The sequence below is a fragment of the Myotis daubentonii genome, chromosome 5 (assembly GCF_963259705.1).
Source record: "Myotis daubentonii chromosome 5, mMyoDau2.1, whole genome shotgun sequence".
Classification (NCBI taxonomy): domain Eukaryota; kingdom Metazoa; phylum Chordata; class Mammalia; order Chiroptera; family Vespertilionidae; genus Myotis; species Myotis daubentonii.
Window position 1 is genome coordinate 68,685,948 of NC_081844.1, and position 17,761 is coordinate 68,703,708.

Consider the following 17,761-nt stretch of genomic DNA (forward strand, 5'->3'; position numbering starts at 1 on the left):
TTGAACAAGGTTTAAAGAGCCAAGATTACAGAGCTAGTTTTCATAGGAAAATGTACTGAAAACAAATTAGAATAATTATGGGTAGGAGACTTGCTTCAATCATTCACATCTATCTGCCAACAAGTATATATTTTATAGATCAATGAGCCCACATAGAGTCAAGAGCAGGGCAGAGAAGCACAGCATCCAGATGACACTGACTTTTCAGGAGAGCTTGCTAATATCTGCCCTCACCAAATGGGACACCTCCCTCTTGACCATCTCATTCTGCAGAAATAGGACATTTCCACGTAGTGCTTGGGCCACTGGTTTGATCCTTTCTTCACTTGTCTTTATGATTCTCTGTTAGTTATAGTACAAAACACAGACAACAATTCAGCCTTTCTGTATCCTCTCCTGGTTTTCTGCTATAATACCAGCTACCCATATCAGATATCTGTATAAGGGATACCCTAGATTTACAATGACTTTTGCTTCTCTAAGGATGTTCTGTTGTTGAGAATAGGCTGGGCTTTGCTGTAATAAACAAAGCCTTAAATTCTAAAGGATCAACACGTAAAAACTGATTTATTGTTCACCCAAAATCCATTGCAGGTCAATCAGCTCACTGGGGTCATTTCTTCCAGTGTCACTCAGGGATCCTGTCTACTTCCTTCTTGGGGCCATTTCAACAGGTACATTTAGAGTTGCCACTGCAGGGGAAGAGAGAGATGAAGAGTTTGGCAGAGTCTGTTACTGCCTCAGCTTGGAAGTGACATATGTAACTTTACTCTTAGTCTATTGACCAGCACTGTCACTGCAGGGGGCTGGAAATGGTGACTTTTATGTTCCAGGTGGGGCTGGGGGTGGGGTGAGTGGTGGGAGGGAGAACTAGATATAGATGACACTATAGTTTCAAACAGAGCAGCATTCCCTAAATGATGTACATGGGATACAGGTATTTTAGATGTCAATAACTTAGAATTCTAATTTTTAAAAGAGTACGTAGTATAGCAGGTGCTTGTGACCACCATGCCACACCTCTTTCATCCTCGTGACTTCAGCACTGTGGTGGTAAATAGCTCCATATTCCATTGCCAGTATCCCATATTGAGTCATGGAATCTCTCCAGTCTGCTTTTCCAAAGCTGGAGAAGGCTTATCAACTGATGAACTCAGTAGTTCACAAAGGTTAAAGTCCCTTAGAGCAACTCCCAAACAATAAGGGATGTGAGTCAGTGGATGAATACTGAATCTTTTCTATCCTCAAGCACGACAACTCTCTGGTGCATTCTACATGAATCTTTAGAGAGTTCTTAGCAAAACTAACTCCCGATTGTTTATAGCGGTAATGAGTTCATTAATACCTCTTGATTGTCTTTCTTTCCTAACATGCCTCACTTTTCCCATCTCCTCACTTTTGTTTTCTGAAATCTTCTCTCAACAAACTAATTGTACTCAAGTCCTTATCTTAGGTCACCTTTGAGAGAAAAACTAAAATATATGATAAAATAAATTTGGAAAATCTTCATTTAACTGTAGTTAAACATGTTTTCTTTGTTACAGGAATTTAAGAGTTTTAATATGCTAATGTTGATCATGGCTCTTCAAGAGAGGATAAAGAAATTCAGGCTTCCCAAACTTGAACTGTAAACTTTTATCCCAAGGCAACTTGCAGAACTAGCACTCCCTGAAACTCATGTTAGGGATGCTTGATCTAAAGTTTTTGCAACTTCTCTTATTTAAAAAAACACACACGATATTTTATTGATTTTTAGCATGAAAGGGAGAGAGAGAGAAAGAGAGAGAGAGAGAGATGAATTTTGTGGAGAGGAGGAGGAGGGAGGTGTTTCTACAAATCAGGACAAATTAATCCCTGTATCCACTCCCATCGGACACAGGCCACTAAAGATTTCCTTTCTAAGTGAATATTTTGTCAGCGCAAAGACAATACGAGCCAGTGCATTTTCAAGCAACTGGTAACACGATGCCCATATTGCTGAAATACCCAAGAGTTCACTTTGGACACGCCAGAGACTTTATCTATTCTTTGTGGTTAAGACCAAACACTTTTTAGGTACCCTGAAGATAGTAATTTTCTCTTTCAGCATAGTTTGGACTCATGGTTAGCAGTTTTGAAATTCTGCTCAAATGTGCCTTAAATGCTAGTACTTCCATGAAAGTGTAATTTTGATAAAAGCAATTTCATTTGCCAAAAGTCACTATTGTGTAGTTCTTTTGAAATAGTAGCCATTATTTCCTCAGCACTTTGCTTTCAATACCATTAAAATTGATTTTTAAAAAGTCTTGGAGACACATATGGTACTTACCATACACGGCCTTCCACTGTTAATTATCATTTCATGTATCTCAGCCTCATCCCTCAATTAGATTTACGCTCCCTGAGTGCAATAGCAACTTCTTGTATTATGTATTTGTTTGCCCTTATCATGTCTATCTGGTGTCTTAAACATAACAGATATCCATAAATATGTGTGTATTGATTGACAGTTTTGATAACTTGAAACACCCATTCCTCTAGTCAGGAGTAGAAACTCTCTCAAATTAGGTCAATTAAGGAGAGGAAACAACAAACCACTTCACAGATATAGAAGGACATAAGCGAAGCCCATTTAGACCATGTGGGACATGGAGCCGTTCATTCGGACCCAGGGCTAGTCTATTCCTCTGGTGACACTCAGGCTCCAGGTTATGTTTCTATCTGTGTATCTCCTTGTTTTTCAAGCTTCTTTAGTGCACTGACCTCTTTTTTCTTGTGGCATCTCCATTCCCTGAAAACATGAGCTTATGTTTGTTTTGGTTTCTCATGGACCTGCCCAACTACAATTGACTTGAACAACATGGGTTTGAACTGCACAGGTCCTGGTATGCAAATTTTCTTCAATAAATCTGTAGTCAGCCCTCTACACGCCTGGGTTTAGCACCTGTGGATTCAGCCAACTGTGGATCAAAAAGTAGTTTTTGACCTGTGGTTGGGAATCTACAGGTGCAGAGGGGCCTCTGTAGGCATTGATCTATACTATTTTTAAATATAAAAGCCTAAGCAACCATCCGACCTTCTGACCGATAGCTATGATGCACAATGACCACCAGGGGGCAGATGCTCTGACCGATAGCTATGATGTGCACTGACCACCAGGGTGCAGATGCTCAATACAGGAGCTGCTGAGCTACGATGACTTGGCAGCTGCAGTTCTTGGGTGACACACCTGAAACCAGAGAGGAGGGAGCCCAATTCCAGTCAAGAACTGCCCTCTTGCAATCCGGGACCCCTCAGGGGATGTCGGAGAGTCAGTTTCAGTCCGATCCCCACAGGCCAGGCCAAGGGACCCCATTAGTGCATGAATCTGTGCACCAGGCCTCTAGTCTATATAATAAAAGCCTAAGTGACCATTATGGTGGAATGACAAGAATGACCAGTCGCTACAATGTGCACTGACCACCAGGGGGCAGACACTCAATGAATGCAGGAGCTGCCCCCTGGTGGTCAGTGCACTCAGCCAGAAACTGGGCTCACAACTGGCTAGCACAGTGGCAGGCGGTAAGGAGCGAGGGGTCCCAGACTGCAAGAGCCCTGGACTACGAGAGGGATTTCTGACTAAGCTGGCAGGCGGACATCCCCCTGAGGGGTCTCAGACTGTGTGAGGACTCAGGCCAGGCTGAAGGACACCCCCCTGCTCTGTGCACGAATTTCATGCACCAGGCCTCTAGTTTTATATAAGGGACTTGAGCTTCCTCGGATTTTTGTATCTACAGGTGGTCCTGGAACCAATCCCCCAAGGATACAGAGCAGTGATGGCGAACCTTTTGAGCTTGGCGTGTCAGCATTTTGAAAAACCCTAACTTAACTCTGGTGCCGTGTCACATATAGAAATGTTTTGATATTTGCAACCATAGTAAAACACAGATTTATATTTTTGGTATTTATTTTATATATTTAAATGCCATTTAACAAAAAAAAATCAACCAAAAAAATGAGTTCACATCTGACACGCGTGTCATAGGTTCGCCATCACTGCCCTAAACTTAGCACTGTTCAGTGGTCAACTGTATTTTTTATGTCAGGAGCCTATTAATATCTAATTGGTTCTATGTATTGGCTCAATTCCAAATTTTGTAGAGACATTCTGATTGGGACAGTGTTCAGCTCACAGCCATGACTGGGAGGTCGGAGGAGCTGAGGAATCAGCATATAGAGCTGCTTCTCCAGGAACTGCCTGTCCAGGGGTGGGACAGGTGCACTAATCCTGGGCAAGGACCTAACAACTGGCACATGTGATCCACCTTTTCTATTATAACCTATACCTAAAGCTACACAATAGTGGTAACTAGGTCATAGATACACTTCGTCCTCAATCCAGATCAGGTGTTGGCAACTATGGCCTTCAGCCAAACCTAGCACATGGTCTGTTTTTGTAAGAGCTGAGAATGGTTTTTACATGAGGAAGAATAGGCAACAGAGATTTTAAGTGACAAGCACCTAAAGTATTACCTGCTGGATGAGCTTTCTATTTTTGTTTATTTAACAGACATTCACTAAATATCTACTATGTTCCAGGCACTATTCTATGTGTGGGAGACTGATCCATGTCACTTGGTTTCTGTCTGGGAGGGGGCTTAGCCTTTGTCGTGGGTGAGAAGAGGTCAGCATGAGGGAGAATAACAAAAGAGGGAGAGGGCTTGGTCAGGGAGATCCTGTCTGTGGAGAAGAGTTATGCTGAGGCCTTAAAGGAAAGAACCAGTGATAGGAGGAAACACAGGCAAAGTCCCTGAGGCAGGTAAGAGCCTGGCTTAATTAGGGAGCCCTACACAGGAAGCGGTATAAGGGCAGATTGTGGTAGGAAATAAAGTTGGGAGTAGTATGGCCCTCGAAGGGGGCCATTGAAGATGACATGGTCTCGTGAATGGCATGATCTCATGAATATTTTTTTTAAATCTCTCAGGCCGCCAAGAGGTAGTTTGTAGGGAAGCAAGAGTAAGTTCTGCTTAGGAGGTTATTGCAATAGTTCAGGCGAGACGTGGCTGTGATTTAGATTATAATGGTGCCATGGGAAGGGAGAAAAGTGGATAAATTAATGAGGCTAAAGGATTGGGTATGAGAAGAGAGGTATGGGCATGACTCCTAGATTTCCGTTTGAGCAGCTGGGTGAGTGCTGGGGCTCACTTGATCCATACAGTAACACCTTTTGTTAACTGGGTAATTGAGACTCTGGAACTAAGACTCTTGCTTAAGTATCAGGAAATTTTTCAAAGCCAGAAAAAGAATTATTCTCAGTATTGCATTTTCTTAACTTTTGCATATGTACCTTTCTACAGGGGATACCTGAATGAAAAGCACTTCTTTGGCAAACTCCAAACTGTCTTTAGAAAATTGCAAAGTGGTTTTCTTCCCGTGCGTATGCTTTCTGATAGGAATGGTCTCTCAGGGCTGCCATTGTGTCCCACGATTGTGTGGCTCTGTTTCTCCCTTTGGGAAATGGCTGTGAAAAGGCAGAGAACCACAGGTCCTTGTCCAGCAGGGCACGCCTAGCCCTTCCCTCTACCCCACCAGGCCTGCGTGCAAGATGAGAACCGGCATCAGCCTATGGTGCAGGGACTTGTTTTGAAGCATTTGAAGAGGAAGCAAATGCTCAGGGGAAGCTTTAAGTTTCCTTCTACTTACAGCAGTTGAATTGCAAGAGCTATCTCTTTACCATTAATCACTAGGTCTAGTGTGAAGCCGGCCAACTTCAGAGAGTTAGTTAAAAGAGGTGACTAATGACTCAACTCTCTCCTTATCGCACTTTCTCTTCAGGTCTGATCTCACCAGACACTCGGGCTGCACCACGGCTCTCACAAGAGCTCTTCCTGGGCTCTGCAGTGTCCGGGAAGCTCTGTGGTTAGAGAGGTCTCTCTGGAGGCCTGGCCGACAGGCCAATGGAAAACTTCAAGCCAGCCTGGGCCATGAGTGGGGCCGAGGGCGGAAGAGAGAGCATACCAGGTCTCTAGAAATGTCCCAGTTGACTGTGATGGTTTAGGCAGGATCTAGAATCCTCAAAAGGTCTTGGTCATTTTCATTTAACAATTTGACCCTTATTACAGTGAGAATCTCTTTTGAAGTTAGTTCTCTAAAAGTCTGCTGTAAGTCTCCACTCACTGACTCCTGCAAGAACTTATTTTAGAGATAAACTGTCATGATTATCCCTATTGTTCCAGCTTCAATGGTCACAACATCCAAGACTGCATTTTGATTCTTTCTAGCAAGTTTATTATGAGTCTTAGATTATGCTAAGAAATTAATGGTTGCCTTGAATCCACAGATTCACTGCATAACCCCTGATTATAATTAAGTATCACTCTTTCAATGATATTCCAATGGAGCTATTGTTCAAGTCACACATATCTCCAGTGATGTCCATTCTCACCCCCACACATGGGGCTGTCTATGCTCCCCTCCAACGCAGCTGCAGGCTTCCAGGAGGCCCTTGGCCAGCACCTAGTTAGACATATCTATGTAACAAAGTCAGTAGGGGAAAATAAAGGCTGGAAATATGCCCAGTTAAATGCCAATGAACTTGTTTAACTATTTAGGGCTGTATCTCAAAGTATACATGTGTTGCGGTGTGTTTTGTAAAGTAGTACTTATAATCCACTGAGCTTTCAAAATAACTCTTTCCTATTAAGCTTGAATTGAGAAGTGGGGTTAATTTGCCACAATACTTTTTGTGTGTGATAATTACAGGACTGGCAGATTAGAATGAGTGAATTGGCAAGGTTCTGTAGCTAATAAAAACACACACAAAAATTGTAACATTCAACTGCCTCAAGGTTCCTCATGAGGAAAACATTAACCATTCCTGATAGGCCAGTTTTGAGTTCAAGCTAGCGCATTAATACATACTTAGGGAAAGATACCTTTCAAGTGACATCTGGTCCAACATTCCCCATCATAAAAGACACAGTTCTGTTATTCAGAGATTCGCAAGTAATAGATGAACTAATAAAATATAAATTTCATGAATCAAAAGATATTTAATAAAATTGGGGGAGGGGTGATAATTATTTTGCCAGCCAGGCTATACAACTTTTTACTTTATTAGAACCATATGTGAAATATTATAACACGGCACTGAACTGTAAGAGCACATTGCCATTTGTTTAACGAACATTGAAGTACCTATTGAGTTCCAGAGACCATGCTAGGAACAGGAGGTGAAAGCCCAAACAGGTAATTATGTCTGAACACTTGTCAGAGATCCTATAACTAGACTCACCTATGTTACATCAGATTGGTTAGAGCTATCATTCTAATTGCATGTGGCTGAACCTTGAAAATTGTGTAGGAATGGGTCCACCACTGTTTTAATGCTTAGAAGCTACCGGCCATCACTGTACACTATTAGCCATTTCTCAGCTGCCTCGGGAGTCTCTTCAAGTTCAAACTCGTTACATAGTTCTATTACCCACGCAAGGGCATCTGCCTTCAATTTTGGCAAGCTCAACCGAAGTGGAAGAAAAGAACACTTTCTGTGTCTGAGCAAAGGTCTCTTCTGTGTTTAGCAAAAAACAAAACAAAACCCCAAAACAAGCTAAATACTTCCCAGCTAGAAGGAAGGAAAGGAAAATGTTTTTGTTATACATAGAGGAGGATGGAAGCACAAATCAGACCCATTTTTACAACGTATTCCATTGACCACTGACTTCATGACATCTTTCTTGAAAAGAAAAACTTTTTATTGATTTCAGAGAGTTAGGGAGAGGGAAAGAGAGATAGAAACATCAATAATGATAAGAGAATCAGTGATTAGCTGCCTCCTGCACACCCTACATTGGGGATGGAGCTCACAACCTAGGCATGTGCCTTGACTGGGAATCGAACCATGATCTCCTGGTTCATAGGTCAACGCTCAACCAGTGAGCCATGGCGGCTGGGTTCCTGTGACCTTTTGACACACTAAGTGGGTGGCAAAGAAGTCAGGGGTCAAAGTTGGGAAAATATATTTATCAAATTCATAATTATTCTTGGCGCTATGCTGAATTATGTACTAACAAGACATGTGTGTATTACATAGTTTGGGGGGATTACATATAAACAGACAACATTGAGTGGAAAACGTGTAGGATTAACACGATAAAAACTCATCAGTGAATGGGTAATGTGTATCTAATATAAAAAATTCAGATTAATGCATTTTAGGGATGCGAAATGGAAGAGTGAGAAAAGGGAGGAGAGACAGCCAAGAATGAGGGAAGTGTTAGAATATATCAAAATCTTATTGTTGCCTGAAAAAAATAAGCTTAAAAAAAGAGTAAGTGAAAAAGTGAATAAAATAGAATGCCATGTGTGTGAAAAAAGGAGGAAAAAAGAGTGTATCTATATATATTTTTTCTTGTATATACATAAAATATATTTGGAAGGATACACAAAATCTAATTATATTGGTTGTTTGCAGGAATGGGAACTGGTTGGATGTAATGGGAACAGAGAGAAAAGAAAGATTTCTTACTGTATATACTTTTATATTTTTTAAAATTTGAGTTACAGGCCCTGTCTGGTTAGCTCAGTTGGTTAGAGTGTCATCACATTACACCAAGATTGTGGGTTTGATCTCTGGTCAGGGCACATACAAGAAGCAACCAATGAATGCATAAGTAAGTGCAACAACAAATTGATGTTTCGCTGTCTCTGGCTCTCTCTCTAAAATCAATACATAACATTTAAAAGTAAAATAAAATTTGAGTTACATCAATTATCTTTTTAAAATTAAAAAAATTGAACTTAAAAAGTTGATGGGTCAGAAAAGAAAATGTCCTGAATATTTATGATATGCAATAAAAAAACAGGTATGCATGCATACACACTTGTACAATACTGCACAAGAATTTTGTACCATGATGCCACTAACTCAACCCTATATTAGTAAGACAAAAAGGACATGACTGTGGTAGAAGGTCCAAGTCCGTTGTCAAGGCCTAGAAGCCACGCACAACCCCCACTATGTGAATAAAGCAGAACCAGAAACTAGTTATTGCAGAGGTGGGCCCAAGTCACCCTCAATGTTCTGGAATAAATAATCTTCTAAACTTCAGAGTCTAAAAGATATTTAACCAGGAGGTTCCATTTCAGCTTACTCTCCCACGCCACCTGTTATGAGGCATGTTGGAAAAGCAACTTGGTCAGCTTCTTCCTCCTCCCAGCCTACTGAAACCTACGTCCCAAGTTTAAGATGGAGTAGTGACCTGTGCAGTGTAAGAATTGCTAACCACTCAGTTATCCCAGGAAATTTATTACCAACCATGAAAAGATCACAGGCAATCCACTATAAACGACATAAGAGACAGCTTGTTGGTAGCCTCACGGGGGCAAGAGCTCACACTTAGACTCAACACCTTTGTCTGTCTGGGCTCCTAGTCAAAATCTTACATTTTGCAGGAAATCCCTTCTCTGAGCAATAGGTAAAAAAAAAAAAAAAAAAAAAGGCAACCTGACTTGTAGAGCCCCAAGAGATTTTATGAGCAAAACGAAGAAAGATCTAGACATTAGCCCTCGTAAATGCTCCAGGAGGATAAAAAAGGGACAGCAACCTCCACCAGCGAAGCAGATTCGATAGAAGCTTTCCACGTCCAAACACATTCTGGCCGTTCTCAGAGCTTCTCCATACTTGATCCTTTCATGGGCATCACACACACCAGCGGGGACAAGAGCACGAACAGGACACCCCACCGTGTTCCAGAGAGAAGAAGGTATGGAAATCCAGAGGAAAAAGAGGAGAGAGGTGGTTTGTGATGCGTGTGTGTGTTTCAAGGTTTAACAAAGAGGTAGTGGGGACAGGAATGAAGATGGTAAATGCAATAAGAGAGAACTATCCGGGGAGAAATATGGGAATAAACGCAGTGCTTAGTAGATGACGATAAGTAAGCATGGTTCTACTTTGAAAAAAGAAATCAAAGGGGGGGAAATCAGAGAACATATGGGAAAATAACTAGAAGCAGCTGGAAGGACCGACCTGGGAAGAAGAGAGGAGCTGAAATGCACAGCACTGTTGGAGAGGGTGCAGAAAGGCTCTCTTCCTCCGCGAGAGCCCCATATGCTCTGAAAATACCGTCACTACCACGCAGCCATCTTTATGGTATTCGCTACTCTAACCTCATTTCCCCTCTTATTTTTTTGACATTTATTTTCATTCAAATAGGCTGAAAATCTCTCTTACTAGAAAGTTGCCAAATCCTATTTCAAAAGTCTGTGAAAGACTTGACGCTGTTGGACGAGTGTGTGAGGGGTTGGCTGTCCCTGAAGAGCCACAGCAGAGGCAGGCAAGTTCAAATTTAGCTCACCGGGCTGCAGGGGAGGGCTCAGGTTACTCGCTCATGTGATCCAGTTGGCTCTGCTTTCTCCGGTGGCAGCAAACTGCATCCCGAGCCCCAGCCAGCTGTCACCAAGCTGCCAGCGGTCAAAGGATGCCCCGGCTCTTAATATAGCCTGAGAACCCAGACACACCTTGGCCCAGACAGGCCCCGCGACCTGCCACAGGAGGGCCGGGTCCAGGGCTGGGTCCTCGCTCAAAGTGCGCTTTCGCTGGGGAGCCCCAACGTGCTTATGTAAGGCTCACAAAGAGCATTCCCGTCCTGGGAGACTACTATTTGGGCAAACCTCTCTCCCTTCTTTCTTTCTTTCCTGCCTTCTATTAGATCAATGACGTTTTCTGTTTTTGTTTTGTTTTTCTGGGCCCTCTCTCTCTCCTCCTCTCATCCTACACTGATTTCATTTTTTAGTGGTTTCCATTAATGGGGGGGGGGGGGGGGGGGAGGAAAAGAAAGATGGGATTTCCCAAACACATACAAATAGAGACATCGGTATCGACTTCCCAGGGCCTCTGCCGCCTGGCTTCATCTGGCATAAATGAACAGCCAGTTTTGTTCCACCTTTGATTGTGTTTAAGAAATACCAGACAAGATGTCATTTCACATATTTTACTTGTGTATCTCTAAAAAATAAGGGCTTGCTTTCCCCTCTAAAAGCAAAAACAAAATTATAATACTATTATTATCACACTTGCAAAAATTAACAATAATTCCTTAACATGATCAAATCTCCAGTCAGTGTTCCCACTTTCCCAATCGTCTTCACTTGTCTTATATGTTTTTTCTTTTCTTTTTACAGTTTATTCGTTTGCCTCAGTATCCAAATGAAATCCCTACATTGCAATTGTTTGATAAGTTTGTTAAGTCTCTTCTCTTACTTTCTGTTTCTTTCCCATCGCTATGTTTGTTTTATCTTGTAATTTTTTTTTTTAATTGAAGAAACTTGGTTTTTTGACCTATTGAATTTCTCACAGTCTAGATTTTGCTGATTCCATCCACACAGTGTTTTTGTTTTGTTTTGTTTTGTTTTAATGTTCTACTGTCTCATATATTTCCTGTGAAATCATAGTTAGATCCAAAGGCTTGATCAATTTCAAGACTTTGTTGCTGGCAAGATGATGTCACAGGTGATGTAGAATTGCTCAGTCTTTTCCACTCACACAAAAGCCATGTCTTATCTATAGGTGGATAATTCTGATATTAGTAGAACTTTTCTGTCTGAATGATTATGATGTTTGGACTCTCATTTGAGAATGAAGCACTTCCATACAGCTTTCTTTCTTTTTTAAAAATAATCAATAAGATTACTTTTGATTACATGAACATAGTTCCCCCAAATTTATTATGAATTGATCAGACATATAGCAAAGTTGAAAAAATTTTTGTGAACACATATGCCCAGCATCTAGATTTAAATAGTAATATGTTGCTATATTGGCAACACAGTTACCCATCTACCCAGTCCTCTATCCATCTATCAGTTTTACTTCTTATATTTATTTATTTATTTATTTAAACTTAATTTTTATTGTTGCCTAGAGCAATGGTCGGCAAACTCATTAGTCAACAGAGCCAAATATCAACAGTACAGCGATTGAAATTTCCTTTGAGAGCCAAATTTTTTAAACTTAAACTATATAGGTAGGTACATTGTTATTAACTTAATTAGGGTACGCCTAAGCTGGCCTTTGCTAAAAACGTCCTCAATCTGATTGAGGTACATTCACTGAGGTCGACCCCTTCCAACTCTCCCATCCACACGCATCTTATATACTTGTTTCTTCTATCTTTTGTCACCTGCACGCGATTTGCGGACGTGACTAGCCTAGCACTAACCACTGCACATGAGACTGCTGACTGACTGGCTCACTCAACCCGTGCATGAATCGCATGCACCTCCCCCAGTGCTGCGTATCCTGTGGCCCACCTGCGCCATGTCTCCCATTGCCCAACAGACCCACATCCCCCACTTCTTCTAATGCCACTTCTTCAAAATAGACTCGCCCAGGCCAAAAACCGACTTCTGCGCATGGGCCACGAAGTTTCAATTACACTGTACATGCACACCCGAACGTGGTATTTTGTGGAAGAGCCACACTCAAGGGGCCAAAGAGCCGCATGTGGCTCTTGAGCCGCGGTTTGCCAACCACTGGCCTAGAGGCTCAGTGCATGAAATTCGTGCACTGGAGGGGGGGGCCCTCAGCCCAACCTGCACCCTCACGGAGTCCAGGAGCCTTCGGGGATGTCCGACTGCTGTTGCTGCGCTCCCCAGCGTAAGCCCCAGCTTCTGGTGCACTGACCACCAGGGGCCAGCTCCTGAGCATCTGCCCCTGGTGGTCAATGTGTGTCATAGCAACCAGTCCTTTTGCTGTTCGGTTGATTTGCATATTAGCCTTTTATTGTATAGGATATAGGATGCTATTACAGATGTCCCCATCCTCCCACCCCCTGCTCCTTTGCCTACCTCTATCCATCCCCTGCTCCCTCTTCCCTCTGGCTATCACTACACTGATGTCTGTGTTTATGAGTTATGCATATATATTTCTTTATTAATCCTTTGACATTCTTTTGTCCAATCCCTCAAACTCCCTTCCCTCTGAAAGCTGTCAATCTGTGCCATGTATCCATGCCTCTGTTTCCATTTTGCGCATCATTTTATTTTGTTCATTAGATTCCACATATAAGTGAGAGCATATGGTATTTATCTTTCTCTGATTGGTTTATTTCACTTAGCATAATAATCTCCATACAGCTTTCTTAATGATCGGTCTCTGTCTTGGAGCCCAAGAGCAATAGTGATGCTAAATGGAATAACACTTTTATAGTAAAATTTTAAGGGACTTCTTGAGTCTCCAAATCTCTGACATCAGTAATTAAGATGTGATCAGGTCTGTCCATTAGCTAAGTGGCTCTCACCCACCAGCTTTCAAGTTTGGCTGATTCTTTCCTGAAAAGTACTTTAAAGGCATCATTTCATTTACAACTCACAAAACCCCTATGAAATGGGAATTCCTAATGCAAACTTCAACACACCAGCACCTTTTAGGTCACCTGCAAATATCAAAGCTGTAAATGTTAAATCAAAGTGGGCCAGGAGTTTGCTTTATTTAATGTAATGCGAATATCGACCATATTCGCATTACATTCAATAATGCGAATTATTTGCTGGACCTCCTAACTTGGCTCTGTGGAGGGCTCCTAAAATAGCACAAAACTGAACCTGTAATTTTGGAGATCTTAGCCCTTCAAATTGTTAGTTAAATGGATGACACATGCATGCTCATTGTCCTCTGTACAGTCTCTCTGGTTTTGGTGTGTGGAAGTTTCCCAGGAGGGGGGAGGGGAACTAATCCCAGAGTGAGGAGACAAAGGGAAAGAAGCAGAGGAAAGAAACAAAGAAGAGAGAAGGTTCCTTGACATAATAAGACTTACCCAGAAACTGCAATATATACAACTCAGGCCAGAGGGAAAGAGTAGATTTATCATGTGTTTTATTACTATACCCTAAGATTGTAGCAACAGAGGAAGAAACAACAAGAAAAACACCGAAAGAAAATAACAATGACAAAAAATATTCTGACAGACTGCTCATCTCCTTCTTGGTAATGTTTTCTTTGGTCGAGTTGCTAATGTGATGCTTGGAAAGGAGGGTGATTGGGGGAATGTACTCACTACATCCAGAAATAATTCTCAAAAGTCCTCAATCAAGTTTAATGGCGTCTTGCTAACCCTCAAGCCTGGTAATTTATACACACTCTTACACACAAACACAGACACACTCCTCTGCTCTGGTTTCTTTAGCAAAGAGAGGGCAGCTTGTAGCTGAAGAGAAAGCTCGCATTACAAAGACTTCATTACTTTTACAAAATATGCACCCAAGGACGTTTACTGGTGCACTGAGACCTATTACCATAAATAATTAAAACTAAACTATTCTTCTCTAAATAAATGTATAAAGTACATTGGGTGATTCAGAGCACTAAGCTTGCTCAACCTACTGCTTTGTGCACGGATAATGCAAGAACCCACCCAAGCCATTAAAATCATATTTCTGCTTCTTCCACAGAGACTTTATAAAACAGATTTGGATGGGGCACAAGGACTTAGAACACTAAACTCTTTCTTTCTATTTGATCTTTTCCCCCCTACAGTAATTATTTACAAGAAAATGAAAATGTTTAGAGCCAACTTTGCATGGGGGACCCTCACCACAGTATTTCACACGAATACTTTGACATGAAGTTCGACAAGCCTGAGCAGCAAGCAACATGACATTGCCAAGCATCACCACCCGTCACAGAAGTGATTTGTGTTGAGGAGTTTCCTTCTGGAGTCTTCTGTACTCAGAGAATATAACATGTGGAGCCATCAAGATGTGACCAAGAGGATTCCATGACCTTTCACCCAAAGCACATGCTCATATTTTGCTCAGAGACTGAATTAGAACTCTAATAACTGCTTGGCTTGCTTCTGTGTTGGTCCTGGAGGACACTGAGGTTGCCTAGAGAGTGAAGAGCCACTTTAGGGTCGATTTCTATAGTCAGAATTCTCCTTAGTTGGTGGATCAACTTCCAGGCTTATCCTGATTTGACTTTTGTGAAGATGAGTAGTGTTTCGGAATCCCAGAAACCTTGATGTCCCACAGAATTAGTCTGACCCAATTTAATTCTCAAAACAGAACTTTTATTCCAAAGAAGCTTACAGAGAACCTAGCCCACATTTTTATTCCTGAGGCAACTTGAAGCAAAAAGGAAACCTTTCCTTCCTCCATCCCTCTGAAAACTTTAAACTCAGAAAAAATTTGATGAAGAACAGAGGCTCTGTGCTTTGCAGCTGTGCTACCTCCAAGCTGGTGAGCACTCATGTGGTCCCCAAATCAAAAGGATTCAGGCCAGATTTCAGGAAAACTCATGTCAAATAAACATGATCATGATGGGGTAAAGTAACAACTAAATGGAAAGGGAAGATATTTGAAAAGATTTATATGTAACTTCATTTTCAGGATCGTGAAGCTCATTATCAGTAATCAGAGATAGGTACAGAACAAAGTACAACCTTCACTTCGCCCAAACTTTCACATCCATCCTCTACCCATTTCTTTTCTCTTTTTTTTAAAAAAATATATTTTATTGATTTTTTACAGAGAGGAAGGGAGAGAGATGAGAGTTAGAAACATCGATGAGAGAGAAACATCGATCAGCTGCCTCCTGCACATCTCCCACTGGGGATATGCCCGCAACCCAGGTACATGCCCTTGACCGGAATCGAACCTGGGACCTTTCAGTCCGCAGGCCGACACTCTATCCACTGAGCCAAACCAGTTTCGGCTCTTTTCTCTTTTTTAAAATATATTTCTTTATTGATTTCAAAGAGTAAGGAAGAGGGAGAGATAGAAACATCAGTGATATGAGAAAATCATTGATTGGCTGCCTCCTGCATGCACCCTATTGGGGATCAAGCCTGAAACCCGGGCATGTGCCCCTGGCCGGAATCGAACCTGGGACCCTTCAGTCTGCAGGCCGATGCTCTATCCACTGAGCCAAACTGGCCAGGGCCTCTACCCATTTCTTTATGAAAGTTGCAGTCATCACAGGTTTCTGTCGTGCCCTCCTCCCTCCCACTTTCACCCTGTCCCCCACCCCCAGCCTCAGCAGGTTCAGTAGTCTAGGATGTTCAAACACATGCATTAGGTCCGCCATCTTGTCTTGATCTCTATTTGTTCTTCTCCCCTACAAAATTCTACAGAGATAGATAGCCTTGGAAAGGCATTTGGACCTACTGAGTGAGTCAAATTGACTTAATTAAAAAGCCTCATTTGATAGATCTGTACTACACCTTATCTACAATGTTTGATCACCCAACCCATCATGGGTTATATATAATAACAGGAGAATCATCAAAAGGTGACCACCCAGAGGAGGCAAAACCGTGAGGGTGTTGTGTTAAGAGGCCAAGGAGCAGGCAAAGTGAGATTTTAGAGACATCAAAAGGCCTCCTCAGTCCAAACTGTCTTCCTTTATTGATTCCTACCACAGCTGCTTCTACCATGGTGTTTGAAAATGTCATAGTACCCTCCCTTTGGGCTAAGGAGGGTTAGAGAATATGTGGCATCCCTGACTTCACTCCCCATCTCACCCTCAGGGTAGACAGCACTAATCAATCTGATTTTGCCTTGCTGAACTCAGATGTTAGGCATACTCCTCAGCCCTTACATACTCCTCAATGCACTGCAGAGAGCTACTATCAACAGTTGGCACTAGCTCTCTAGAAGAAACGATTTCCTCTTCTGAGGTTAGGCTTTGATGTCTTAAAAACTAAATGAAATGTCAGACACATTGTCATTCTCAGACACAAAAACTCCAAAGATCAAACGTTTACATCAACAGACTCTAAGACCTACTAAAATGGGAAACTATTTGGTGGAGAAGAAAGAAAGGGAAAGTTGAGGCATGAGTTTGGGGCAAAGAGCAGCTCTCTGTAAAATATCCTGAAAAAGGGAGAATTAGACTGTAATATGAATAATCACACTGGGCACTGTCTATCGGTACAGATGAAGTTTTCATAAAAGAGTAATTTTTTAAAATGAAAACACTATTCTTTCAATCCATTTGTTACTATTTTACTTAATCAGAGACTAATTATAGAGTTTTACAAATATTTAACATGTAGATAGAAAGGGGAGATCAGGAAATAATTTTATTTTCAATAATAATTTACCCATTCTCACCTCTCCTGTGAAGTTTTTCGTGTTCTATAAAATGAGAAAGTGAAAAAGACAGTTCAAGGACAAGTCCAGAAGGCAGAAAAGTATGGTCCACAGACGAAGTCCATACTATAAAGCCTGGTGAAAATAAAGTAAAAGAATCTTCTATGGCTGGTGTGGCTCAGTTGGTTGGAGTGTCATCCCATGCACCAAAAGGTGAAGGTTCAATTCCCAGTCAGGGCACATACCCAGGTTGTGGGTTTGATCCCTGGTAGGGGTGCATGAGGAAGGCAACTGATGGATCTCTCTCTCTTTCTCTCTCTCTCTCTCTCTCTCTCTCTCTCTCTCTCCCTCCCTCCCTCCCTCCCTCTCTCACTTCCTCTCTCTAAAAACCAATAGATAATTTTTTGGAAAAAATATCTTAGTACAATAACTAGAACCTCAAAAGTTTTTGCTATCAGGGAACTTGTGGAGGCTGGACCTTCATGTGTTTAAAGTTGGAAATCTGCAATTTAGGGGTAGGGACAGGGAACTATAATTTGTCCTTGTGCTAAATCCTCATTTCTGTTCAGGAAGTACCACTTTGGTAAATCTTCTAGCAATACAAACATAAGGCCAGTTAGTCCCCACTTGGGTTAGTCCATTCAGGCTGCCTTCACAAAATAGCACAGACCTGGTAGCTTATAAACAATAGAAATTTATTTCTCATAGTTATGGA

The 17,761-nt window shown here is 41.7% G+C and overlaps 1 long non-coding RNA gene across 1 annotated transcript in view; it reads right to left on the reverse strand.

The window, feature by feature from the left end:
* Positions 1-577: 577 nt before the first annotated feature.
* LOC132234304 (uncharacterized) overlaps positions 578-17,761 on the reverse strand; it is a 330,671-nt gene continuing 313,487 nt past the window's right edge. The window contains exon 7 of the long non-coding RNA XR_009452883.1: positions 578-692. This is a non-coding gene — a long non-coding RNA (uncharacterized LOC132234304). The remainder of the gene's footprint in view (positions 693-17,761) is intronic.